At 39.5% G+C, this 13,015-nt stretch overlaps 1 long non-coding RNA gene across 1 annotated transcript; it reads right to left on the reverse strand.

Annotated features, from left to right (window-relative positions):
- Positions 1 to 9,602: 9,602 nt before the first annotated feature.
- On the reverse strand, positions 9,603 to 12,680 carry LOC136806498 (uncharacterized). Its single transcript, XR_010846572.1, has 3 exons — positions 11,727 to 12,680; positions 11,198 to 11,230; positions 9,603 to 10,767 (listed from the first exon to the last, which is right to left on the reverse strand). It is a non-coding gene; the product is annotated as an uncharacterized lncRNA (long non-coding RNA).
- Positions 12,681 to 13,015: the final 335 nt, after the last annotated feature.

A 13,015-nucleotide genomic window follows, 5' to 3' on the forward strand; every position in this document is an offset into this window, starting at 1 on the left:
TTTACTTTTTCATAGAGAATCTAAATGGAGGGGGGGTTTGTAGCATTGAGTTTAAAGCCCGAAACCGTTCTCAGGCAAGAAAAAGTGCATTTTTGACGACAGATTGAATGTAGCAATTCCTTTGTTTACGATTGATATTTTTTTCGAAATTTAGCGGTAAATTTTAGTTTCAATCTGTCATTTGTGTAAAAAACAGGCGAGCCGCTCAAGGCCGCGCAAGTTTGGTAGGATTTGTTGGCTTCAAATCCTACCAAAGAGACTTCTAGCCCTTCGGGCTTATACTTCATTGGTTTGTAGGGGTTCGAAATACCGTTTTCCCGTCAAAATTTTGGCTGAATCCCGTAATCCCGAAAATTGAACAAAATGATAACACTGTTTCACCAGTTTGTAGAGGTTAAAATACCGGCAGATTGGCAAAAGAATTGACTAAATACCGTCACCGTCTGATTTTAAAATACCGTTTTCCCGTCTTTTTTTCGTCAAATCCCGTAATACTGTACTTAAAAAGGGCCAATCCCGTCACACTGTAAAAGTACAGATTCTTTTTTATAAGCGTAGAAAAGGCTTTCTATAGATGGAAATTTCACAATTGACCTCAAACAGAAGAATAGTATAAATTATCCTAGGCTACAGTAGTCTAACACTTTATACTTCTTACAAAGTATACAGAATAAGTGTAACTTGCACTCAAAAAAAAATAAATATACCCAAAGGCTCAATCTGAGTTAGGTTTTTCCAAACTGAAAAATGAGAGTATCAATTAATAAACTAACTAAAATTAGCTGTTTTAAGCCCAAATTTTCCAACCGAATGAAAATATGTTAAAAAAGCTCAACCAAGGCTTGTGGCCAAGACAGAATAACGGGCTTATTTAGCACGGTCACTCAATTTTTTTCCCACCTGCTGTACCCATTAAAAATAACTTGGTTAGGTATTCGCAGTTAGGGATTAGGGATTCGCAATTAGGGATTAGGGATTCAAACTTTGATTGATTTTTTTGAAAGAACTAATAAACTTACGACTTTCAAATAAAAGGAATATGGTAGATAACATTCCCAAGTTTCATTTCCATCAAAAATGGTCGCTCTCCATCGCAGTGTTCGAGCTGTAAAAATCGCAGACTGACGAATTAGGGATTCGCGATATCGCCACCGAGTGAACAACTCGGACTTGTGTGGAGTAGAGCAGACTTTTGTTGAACTTTTAAATATTGGAATACGTTTAGGAATATTATAAGATCTCATTTCCACCAAAAATAGTCGCTCTCCATCGCAGTGTTCGAGCTGTAAAAATCGCAGACTGACGAATTAGGGATTCACAATATCGCCACCGAGTGAACAACTCGGACTTATGTGGAGGAGAACAGACTTCTGTTGAACTTTTAAATATTGGAATACGGTTAGGAATATTATGAGGTCTCATTTCCACCAAAAATAGTCGCTCTCCATCGCAGTGTTCGAGCTGTAAAAATCGCAGACTGACGAATTAGGGATTCGTGATATCGCCACCGAGTGAACAACTCGGCCTTGTGTGGAGGAGAGCAGACTTCTGTTGAACTTTTAAATATTAGAATACGTTTAGGAATATTATAAGGTCTCATTTCCACCAAAAATAGTCGCTCTCCATCGCAGTGTTCGAGCTGTAAAAATCGCAGACTGACGAATTAGGGATTCAAAATATCGCCACCGAGTGAACAACTCGGACTTGTGAAGAGGAGAGCAGACTTCTGTTGAACTTTAAAATATTGGAATACGGTTAGGAATATTACAAGGTCTCATTTCCACCAAAAATAGTCGCTCTCCATCGCAGTGTTCGAGCTGTAAAAATCGCAGACTGACGAATTAGGGATTCGCAATATCGCTACCGAGTGAACAACTCGGCCTTTTGTGGAGGAGAGCAGACTTTTGTTGAACTTTTAAATATTGGAATACGGTTAGGAATATTGTAAGGTCTCATTTCAACCAAAAATAGTCGCTCTCCATCGCAGTGTTCAAGCTGTAAAAATCGCAGACTGACGAATTAGGGATTCACAATATCGCCACCGAATGAACAACTCGGACTTGTGTGGAGGAGAGCAGACTTCTGTTGAACTTTAAAATATTGGAATACGGTTAGGAATATTATAAGGTCTCATTTCAACCAAAAATAGTCGCTCTCCATCGCAGTGTTCGAGCTGTAAAAATCGCAGACTGACGAATTAGGGATTCACAATATCGCCACCGAGTGAACAACTCGGACTTATGTGGAGGAGAACAGACTTCTGTTGAACTTTTAAATATTGGAATACGGTTGGGAATATTATAAGGTCTCATTTCCACCAAAAATAGTCGCTCTCCATCGCAGTGTTCGAGCTGTAAAAATCGCAGACTGACGAATTAGGGATTCGTGATATCGCCACCGAGTGAACAACTCGGCCTTGTGTGGAGGAGAGCAGACTTCTGTTGAACTTTTAAATATTGGAATACGTTTAGGAATATTATAAGGTCTCATTTCCACCAAAAATAGTCGCTCTCCATCGCAGTGTTCGAGCTGTAAAAATCGCAGACTGACGAATTAGGGATTCACAATATCGCCACCGAGTGAACAACTCGGACTTGTGAAGAGGAGAGCAGACTTCTGTTGAACTTTTAAATATTGGAATACGGTTAGGATCATTCTAAGGTCTTATTTCCACAAAAAATGATTGCTCTCCATCGCAGTGTTCGAGCTGTAAAAATGGCAGACTGACGAATTAGGGATTCGCAAAATCGTCACCGAGTGAACAACTCGGCCTTGTGTGGAGAAGAGCAGACTTCTGTTGAACTTTTAAATATTGGAATACGGTTAGGATTATTCTAAGGTCTCATTTCCACCAAAAATGGTTGCTCTCCATCGCAATGTTCGAGCTGTAAAAATGGCAGACTGACGAATTAGGGATTCGCAAAATCGTCACCGAGTGAACAACTCGGCCTTGTGTGGAGAAGAGCAGACTTCTGTTGAACTTTTAAATATTTGAATACGGTTAGGATTATTCTAAGGTCTCATTTCCTTCAAAAATGATTGCTCTCCATCGCAGCGTTCGAGCTGTAAAAATGGCAGACTGACGAATTAGGGATTCGCAAAATCGTCACCGAGTGAACAACTCGGCCTTGTGTGGAAGAGAGCAGACTTCTGTTGAACTTTTAAATATTGGAATACGGTTAGGATTATTCTAAGGTCTCATTTCCACCAACAATGGTTGCTCTCCATTGCAGTGTTCGAGCTGTAAAAATGGCAGACTGACGAATTAGGGATTCGCAAAATCGTCACCGAGTGAACAACTCGGCCTTGTGTGGAAAAGAGCAGACTTCTGTTGAACTTTTAAATATTGGAATACGGTTAGGATTATTCTAAGGTCTCATTTCCACCAACAATGGTTGCTCTCCATTGCAGTGTTCGAGCTGTAAAAATGGCAGACTGACGAAATAGGGATTCGCGAAATCGTTACCGAGTGAACAACTCGGCCTTGTGTGGAGGAAAGCAGACTTCTGTTGAACTTTTAAATATTGGAATACGGTTAAGATTATTCTAAGGTCTCATTTCCACCAAAAATGGTTGCTCTCCATTGCAGTGTTCGAGCTGTAAAAATGGCAGACTGACCAATTAGGGATTCGGGAAATCGGCACCGAGTGAACAACTCGGCCTTGTGTGGAGGAGAGCAGACTTCTGTTGAACTTTTAAATATTGGAATACGGTTAGGATTATTCTAAGGTCTCATTTCCACCAAAAATGGTTGCTCTCCATTGCAGTGTTCGAGCTGTAAAAATGGCAGACTGACGAATTAGGGATTTGCAAAATCGTCACCGAGTGAACATCTCGGCCTTGTGTGGAGGAGAGCAGACTTCTGTTGAACTTTTAAATATTGGAATACGGTTAGGATTATTCTAAGGTCTCATTTCCACCAAAAATGGCTGCTCTCCATCACAGTGTTCGAGCTGTAAAAATGGCAGACTGACGAATTAGGGATTCGCGAAATCGTCACCGAGTGAACAACTCGGCCTTGTGTGGAGGAGAGCAGACTTCTGTTGAACTTTTAAATATTGGAATACGGTTAGGATTATTCTAAGGTCTCATTTGCCACCAAAAATTGTTGCTCTCCATCGCAGGGTTCGAGCTGTAAAAATGGCAGACTGACGAAATAGGGATTGGCGAAATCGTTACCGAGTGAACAACTCGGCCTTGTGTGGAGGAAAGTAGACTTCTGTTGAACTTTTAAATATTGGAATACGGTTAGGATCATTCTAAGGTCTTATTTCCACAAAAAATGATTGCTCTCCATCGCAGTGTTCGAGCTGTAAAAATGGCAGACTGACGATTTAGGGATTCGCAAAATCGTCACCGAGTGAACAACTCGGCCTTGTGTTGAGAAGAGCAGACTTCTGTTGAACTTTTAAATATTTGAATACGGTTAGGATTATTCTAAGGTCTCATTTCCACCAAAAATGATTGCTCTCCATCGCAGCGTTCGAGCTGTAAAAATGGCAGACTGACGAATTAGGGATTCGCAAAATCGTCACCGAGTGAACAACTCGGCCTTGTGTGGAAGAGAGCAGACTTCTGTTGAACTTTTAAATATTGGAATATGGTTAGGATTATTCTAAGGTCTCATTTCCACCAACAATGGTTGCTCTCCATTGCAGTGTTCGAGCTGTAAAAATGGCAGACTGACGAATTAGGGATTCACAATATCGCCACCGAGTGAACAACTCGGACTTGTGAAGAGGAGAGCAGACTTCTGTTGAACTTTAAAATATTGGAATACGGTTAGGAATATTACAAGGTCTCATTTCCACCAAAAATAGTCGCTCTCCATCGCAGTGTTCGAGCTGTAAAAATCGCAGACTGACGAATTAGGGATTCGCGATATCGCTACCAAGTGAACAACTCGGCCTTGTGTGGAGGAGAGCAGACTTCTGTTGAACTTTTAAATATTGGAATACGGTTAGGATCATTCTAAGGTCTTATTTCCACAAAAAATGATTGCTCTCCATCGCAGTGTTCGAGCTGTAAAAATGGCAGACTGACGAATTAGGGATTCGCAAAATCGTCACCGAGTGAACAACTCGGCCTTGTGTGGAGAAGAGCAGACTTCTGTTGAACTTTTAAATATTGGAATACGGTTAGGATTATTCTAAGGTCTCATTTCCACCAAAAATGGTTGCTCTCCATCGCAATGTTCGAGCTGTAAAAATGGCAGACTGACGAATTAGGGATTCGCAAAATCGTCACCGAGTGAACAACTCGGCCTTGTGTGGAGAAGAGCAGACTTCTGTTGAACTTTTAAATATTTGAATACGGTTAGGATTATTCTAAGGTCTCATTTCCTTCAAAAATGATTGCTCTCCATCGCAGCGTTCGAGCTGTAAAAATGGCAGACTGACGAATTAGGGATTCGCAAAATCGTCACCGAGTGAACAACTCGGCCTTGTGTGGAAGAGAGCAGACTTCTGTTGAACTTTTAAATATTGGAATACGGTTAGGATTATTCTAAGGTCTCATTTCCACCAACAATGGTTGCTCTCCATTGCAGTGTTCGAGCTGTAAAAATGGCAGACTGACGAATTAGGGATTCGCAAAATCGTCACCGAGTGAACAACTCGGCCTTGTGTGGAAGAGAGCAGACTTCTGTTGAACTTTTAAATATTGGAATACGGTTAGGATTATTCTAAGGTCTCATTTCCACCAACAATGGTTGCTCTCCATTGCAGTGTTCGAGCTGTAAAAATGGCAGACTGACGAAATAGGGATTCTCGAAATCGTTACCGAGTGAACAACTCGGCCTTGTGTGGAGGAAAGCAGACTTCTGTTGAACTTTTAAATATTGGAATACGGTTAAGATTATTCTAAGGTCTCATTTCCACCAAAAATGGTTGCTCTCCATTGCAGTGTTCGAGCTGTAAAAATGGCAGACTGACCAATTAGGGATTCGGGAAATCGGCACCGAGTGAACAACTCGGCCTTGTGTGGAGGAGAGCAGACTTCTGTTGAACTTTTAAATATTGGAATACGGTTAGGATTATTCTAAGGTCTCATTTCCACCAAAAATGGTTGCTCTCCATTGCAGTGTTCGAGCTGTAAAAATGGCAGACTGACGAATTAGGGATTTGCAAAATCGTCACCGAGTGAACATCTCGGCCTTGTGTGGAGGAGAGCAGACTTCTGTTGAACTTTTAAATATTGGAATACGGTTAGGATTATTCTAAGGTCTCATTTCCACCAAAAATGGCTGCTCTCCATCACAGTGTTCGAGCTGTAAAAATGGCAGACTGACGAATTAGGGATTCGCGAAATCGTCACCGAGTGAACAACTCGGCCTTGTGTGGAGGAGAGCAGACTTCTGTTGAACTTTTAAATATTGGAATACGGTTAGGATTATTCTAAGGTCTCATTTGCCACCAAAAATTGTTGCTCTCCATCGCAGGGTTCGAGCTGTAAAAATGGCAGACTGACGAAATAGGGATTGGCGAAATCGTTACCGAGTGAACAACTCGGCCTTGTGTGGAGGAAAGTAGACTTCTGTTGAACTTTTAAATATTGGAATACGGTTAGGATCATTCTAAGGTCTTATTTCCACAAAAAATGATTGCTCTCCATCGCAGTGTTCGAGCTGTAAAAATGGCAGACTGACGATTTAGGGATTCGCAAAATCGTCACCGAGTGAACAACTCGGCCTTGTGTTGAGAAGAGCAGACTTCTGTTGAACTTTTAAATATTGGAATACGGTTAGGATTATTCTAAGGTCTCATTTCCACCAAAAATGGTTGCTCTCCATTGCAATGTTCGAGCTGTAAAAATGGCAGACTGACGAATTAGGGATTCGCAAAATCGTCACCGAGTGAACAACTCGGCCTTGTGTGGAGAAGAGCAGACTTCTGTTGAACTTTTAAATATTTGAATACGGTTAGGATTATTCTAAGGTCTCATTTCCACCAAAAATGATTGCTCTCCATCGCAGCGTTCGAGCTGTAAAAATGGCAGACTGACGAATTAGGGATTCGCAAAATCGTCACCGAGTGAACAACTCGGCCTTGTGTGGAAGAGAGCAGACTTCTGTTGAACTTTTAAATATTGGAATACGGTTAGGATTATTCTAAGGTCTCATTTCCACCAACAATGGTTGCTCTCCATTGCAGTGTTCGAGCTGTAAAAATGGCAGACTGACGAAATAGGGATTCGCGAAATCGTACCGAGTGAACAACTCGGCCTTGTGTGGAGAAAGCAGACTTCTGTTGAACTTTTAAATATTGGAATACGGTTAGGATTATTCTAAGGTCTCATTTCCACCAAAAATGGTTGCTCTCCATTGCAGTGTTTCGAGCTGTAAAAATGGCAGACTGACCAATTAGGGATTCGGGAAATCGGCACCGAGTGAACAACTCGGCCTTGTGTGGAGGAGAGCAGACTTCTGTTGAACTTTTAAATATTGGAATACGGTTAGGATTATTCTAAGGTCTCATTTCCACCAAAAATGGTTGCTCTCCATTGCAGTGTTCGAGCTGTAAAAATGGCAGACTGACGAATTAGGGATTCGCAAAATCGTCACCGAGTGAACATCTCGGCCTTGTGTGGAGGAGAGCAGACTTCTGTTGAACTTTTAAATATTGGAATACGGTTAGGATTATTCTAAGGTCTCATTTCCACCAAAAATGGTTGCTCTCCATTGCAATGCTCGAGCTGTAAAAATGGCAGACTGATGAATTAGGGATTCGCAAAATCGTCACCGAGTGAACAACTCGTTCTTGTGTGGAGGAGAGCAGACTTCTGTTGAACTTTTAAATATTAGAATACGGTTAGGATTATTCTAAGGTCTCATTTCCTACCCTGAGTATCAGAGGTTAAGTTTTCAAAGAAAATAGTAACCTCTGAAGACAAATAATAGAAATTTTATCGCGCATGTGTCAATCTAATCACTGTAGAAAAAATCAAAGATGAAGAGCAAATATTATCATATTAATGTCTAGCAGACTGTATCAGTATGCAGTTTACTATTTACGGATTCCCCAGAAACCTCCAAGTGTAGTTGAAATGAGTTTATTTCGAAAGAAATCTTTTACATGATTCCCAAATGTATAACAGTAATTACTAAAGTTTTAATTATGGAAATGTCACTTTAATTGCGAATCGAAATAATAGACAGACTTTATGTTATGATTCTCTATCACTGACTCTTTTTACAAAGCATTGATGACTTTTTGTAAGTTGTGTTTTCAACGACGGGAATAAAAATATCAACTTTGAACCTCATCCAAGATCTTGGATGGTCGTCATGGTTACTTTTGTCTTCGTTGATTGCGCGCTGAATAGAATCTCGATTCGTCGGCACAGCGTCAATATATGATTTTGACCTGTGCTATTCACGGTACTCATTTCCACCAAAAATGATTGCTCTCCATCGGAGTGTTCGAACTGTAAAAATGGCAGACTGACGAATTAGGGATTCGCGAAATCGGCACCGAGTGAACAATTCGGCCTTGTGTGGAGGAGAGCAGACTTCTGTTGAACTTTTAAATATTGGAATACGTTTAGGACTATTATAAGGTCTCATTTCAACCAAAAATAGTACTACTAGGTCATTTTCGTTCGCTTATCGATACTTTGCCTCGTCATTCCGGCCTCTAGCCGTCACTGCCTATGCCCGCGTTCACCCGGCCTTTTGCCGTCGATTCGCATTCGTATTATAGTCATTGTGGCCTCTTGCCGTCGTATTCGTATTAAAGTCATCCGGCCTCTAGCCGTGTTCGTTCACTCCGGCCTCTAGCCGTTTTATTATCGATCGATTCGTTAGGACATATACTCAGCATCGTTCCGGCCCGTTTAGCCGTATCGCCTTCGCTCCGATTCAAATCCGATTAACATCCCCAATGTCATCCAAAATTCCTTATAGAAAGACACGTTCTCCTACTAAGAGGTTTATAAAATGACGTAGGAACAAGAAACTGCGAAAACAACCGTAATTAATCAACGGTCGTTAAAACCAAACTAAAGGAATCGCATCGGCAGTAAGAATTCCCATAAGACGGTTTTATAAATTTTACAATGAAATTATTTCTGAATGACTGAGAATTTCACTTCACAAAAAGGTAAGACATTCGGGACGAATTGAAAGGTGTGGCTAAATGCGGATAGGGATACGATGGAAAATTAAAGTAAAAACACGGGAAAGCAAAGAAGAACATTTATTTTCTCTAAATCCCAATAATAAAAATATATAAAATATAGAATATTTTAAGCATAACTTTGAGCAAACTCAATGATACTCCGTGATATTCAGCGTCATCAGCGTCAGTGTCATCATGTTGGCCCCTTAAACCAAAGAATTATCAATCAGATAAAAAAAGAAAGAACATACCCCTAATGCTATAGCATGGGTTACTCTCATGTGCCTGATTACCTTAAGTGGGTAATTTTTTGGGGATTAAATTTGGTGAATTTGGCGAATTTTGTCAAAAATTGCCAAATTAAATCCATGCCAAAGATTAACCCACTTAAAGTAATAGCCGGGGATTCTTGTAATATGTATGGTATGCGATAAAAAATCCCGAAACTTACCTAGTAGGAATTATATTTCACCTGTGTGGAAATTTGCTAAAAATCAGTGCTGGACGCGAAGCCTACTAGTATAAGAATTATGAAATTGTCAATATATTTTCTTTTTCAGTTAGAAAAATACTAAAATATCTCACACGGGCCGAAACGATGTAAACAATTGAAAGAATACTCAAAGCGACGAAAAAACACGAACACCCTCGCGCCATCCAGGAATATCATGTTAATGACAGCTTAAAAATGAGAAAGTAAGTGATTATACTTCTTGACTTGTCTTGCCCACAAACCAAATTCTTGCAAATCCATTAAAGGATAAACTTCCGTGCTTCAATGCCTCAGAGTGTTTGTGCCCGTTCCCCGTTTATTGATTGTCGAATTTAAAGTAGAAGAAAAATTTCCGGGTATAAGTTTGAACAACAATCACGTATAATTTTGAACATTTGACTTGGAATTTAATTATATGGAACTTCAATGGAAGTTCCATAGTTTGAGAAATCGCAAAATATATGCGTCAAGGTTACTTGTGTCTTTTGTACATGACGTTTGTCAGCCTGTTAAAAAGTAACTATCATTCTCTGTGCTATAACTTCATTACTTTTACTCCAAGACTAGCAGCTTTTATGTGGCACTGAGACAGGGGTATATTTAGAATAGAGACTTTTTAGACCTAGTGTACTCATTTTTAACGGACAAGACATGCCCAGTGAGAACCATATCCATTGGAAAAAAATCGTCATCCTATATGGAAACTTCACTTGTATGTATAAGACGAGTAATGAATCTAGTAATTCAGACTGGATCTCTGTACTATTATCGTAAAATCTAAATCCACTAAAAACAGACCTTTGTTCTATTGGTTTTTATGTTCTTTTATGTCCCTTTCCTAACGGGCTAATAAACGACTCGGACTTTTTGAGACGGGGACGTTCCCCTCGAACAAATGAAACATGTATGACAACGCTTCCACTTTTTTCAGAATATCGCTGACTTAAAGACGAAGGGCACGATGAACCAAATATCATCGTCAAGCTGTGAAGTAAAAAGTGGTGGTAGTGTTACCTAATTGTAATTTATCGAAGGTGTACGTAAGGTAAAAAAGCTAAAAGAATAAAGTTTATTTGGCCAAAAAATATAAAAGCCATGGATCATTTTAAAAATATCCTTATCTTCTTTTCGTTTTTCTTCTAGCGCCGGACGAGATTTCTAGATAGAGATAAATGAAATATATAGAGTCCCTCATTAAAAGCACCCCGTGCTCATCACAGTACAGCCCCATTGGAAAATTTAGCCAAATTTCATTTCATGGAAAATTAACTTTGATTTAATCTTCATTTGAAATTCAATAGATTTATATCCCCATTGGGATTTCGATAGAAATTTGTTCCGAATCCCCACTTCCACCGGGGGCTGTGAGACCGGGTGTTCAAAAATACATATAGCGTAAAAAGAAACTGTGACGTATAGGCCACAGGGTGAGGTATAAAATTGAATGTGGATCAAACCAATTTCTGGTTTTGATGGCAGCAACTTTGACAGTCTCAAAGTATAGTGGAATTTCGTCCGGATCTCGTATTCATGTAATTTCCTCTTCATCAAGAAACTAATTGAATTTGAAAGAAGATATGACTCTTACCCCCAGTGAAGACGACGCGCATGTTCAATCAATCTGAAACGAATGTAAGGAAAAAAGGAAAAAAAAGGAAAAATAATTAGTGAGAAAAAGATCGAGGTTTCCCAAAATCCCAAAGTCCAAATTCAACCCTGAAGAAAATTCAATTCGGCTAAATTTTAGGCCAAAATTAATTTTCGCTAAAATTAATCAAAATCTTTGAAATCAACTCATCTGAACCCGGCTTTATTTCCCCACAATATATCGCAACTAAGAAGTAACGCTTTTTCACCGTATATCTAACTTTACAATCGAACGTTACATGAACGTTGTGGACGTTTACGTTTATGTTAGCTGAGGTGCTGCAGGCGTGTAACAACGGGATGGTGCTTGTCCTTGAAAAACCCTTTTCGCTACTTATTCGTTTAAGATTGCACTCACTTCATTTTTTTTGTAAAAAGAAGATATTGCACTTAGTGGACTTTAGTATTCTCAAAGGTATTTCAATATGACACTTTTTACGAGGAAGATGTTTATCGATTACAAAACTTACGTCACAACCACGGAGCACTGACTTTTAGTTTTAATGACTTGCTCTCATTCGTTTGGTTTCTGTAGTAAAAAGAAAGTCGTTATTGTGAACTTTTAACATGTTTTAAATGGAGGTATTTTCACTGACTGTTTGGGAATTTCCCCGACATTATGTAGAATTTTTGTTGATTAAGAGGGTCTTACGTAGACCAGAGTCTACTTTTGGCTGAACTTTGCTTTTTGATAATTTTTTATGACGCAGAGTCCAGTGAAGTAGACTAGGAGCATTTGGCGAGGTCGCCATTTTGAGAAAAAATGTTGAAAATCCAAATAACAATAAAACTACTTGGAGTTAACAGATAAAATCATAAATGAGAAACAAACATCAATAACAGATTTGAAATCCCTTATTCTCAAATAAAAACATTGCTTTATACTATTTTTACAGTCCAAAAACAACTAAAATCTGGCGCCTAAGCAAAAACATATTACCATATGCTACCGGGCCACTTAATCGCGCCATCCAGTCTATAAAAAAAGCTTTAAGTGGACCCCAGGCTAGGTCTTATGTGACTTTTCCTTCCGTTCAAAACTTGTTTATATTCATGTCAGCTTGCATCCGTTTTTGGTTTGGACTCATTTGAGCAATTTCCCAAGCCTGGAGAGCATTACAAAGTTCCACTGTTGAAAAATTGCTGAATATTTAAATAGGGAATTTCCCTAAATAACAAAATAACTACGCCCTTTCTTTTCCCTAATACATTGATATCGCGAATGCGATATCGCGAATCCCTAATACGTCAGTCTGCGATTTTTAGAGCTCAAACCCTGCGATGGAGAGCAACCATTTTTGGTGGAAATGAGACCTTAGAATAATCTTAACCGTATTCCAATATTTAAAAGTTCAACAGAAGTCTGCTCTCCTCCACACAAGGGCGAGTTGTTCACTCGGTGACGATTTTACGAATCCCTAATTCGTCAGTCTGCCATTGTTACAGCTGGAACAGTGCGATGGAGAGAAACTATTTTTGGTTGAAATGAGACCTTATAATAATCCTTACCGTATTCCAATATTTAAAAGTTCAACAGAAGTCTGCTCTCCTCCAAACAAGGCCGAGTTGTTAACTCGGTGACGATATCGCGAATCCCTAATTCGTCAGTCTGCGATTTTTACAGCTTGAACAGTGCGATGGAGAGCGACCATTTTTGGTTGAAATTAGACCATAGACCTTATAATAGTCCTAAACGTATTCCAATATTTAAAAGTTCAACAGAAGTCTGCTCTTCTCCACACAAGGCCGAGTTGTTCAC

This window comes from Clytia hemisphaerica, unplaced genomic scaffold (assembly GCF_902728285.1).
Source record: "Clytia hemisphaerica strain Z4C2 unplaced genomic scaffold, Clytia hemisphaerica genome assembly, whole genome shotgun sequence".
Taxonomy (NCBI): domain Eukaryota; kingdom Metazoa; phylum Cnidaria; class Hydrozoa; order Leptothecata; family Clytiidae; genus Clytia; species Clytia hemisphaerica.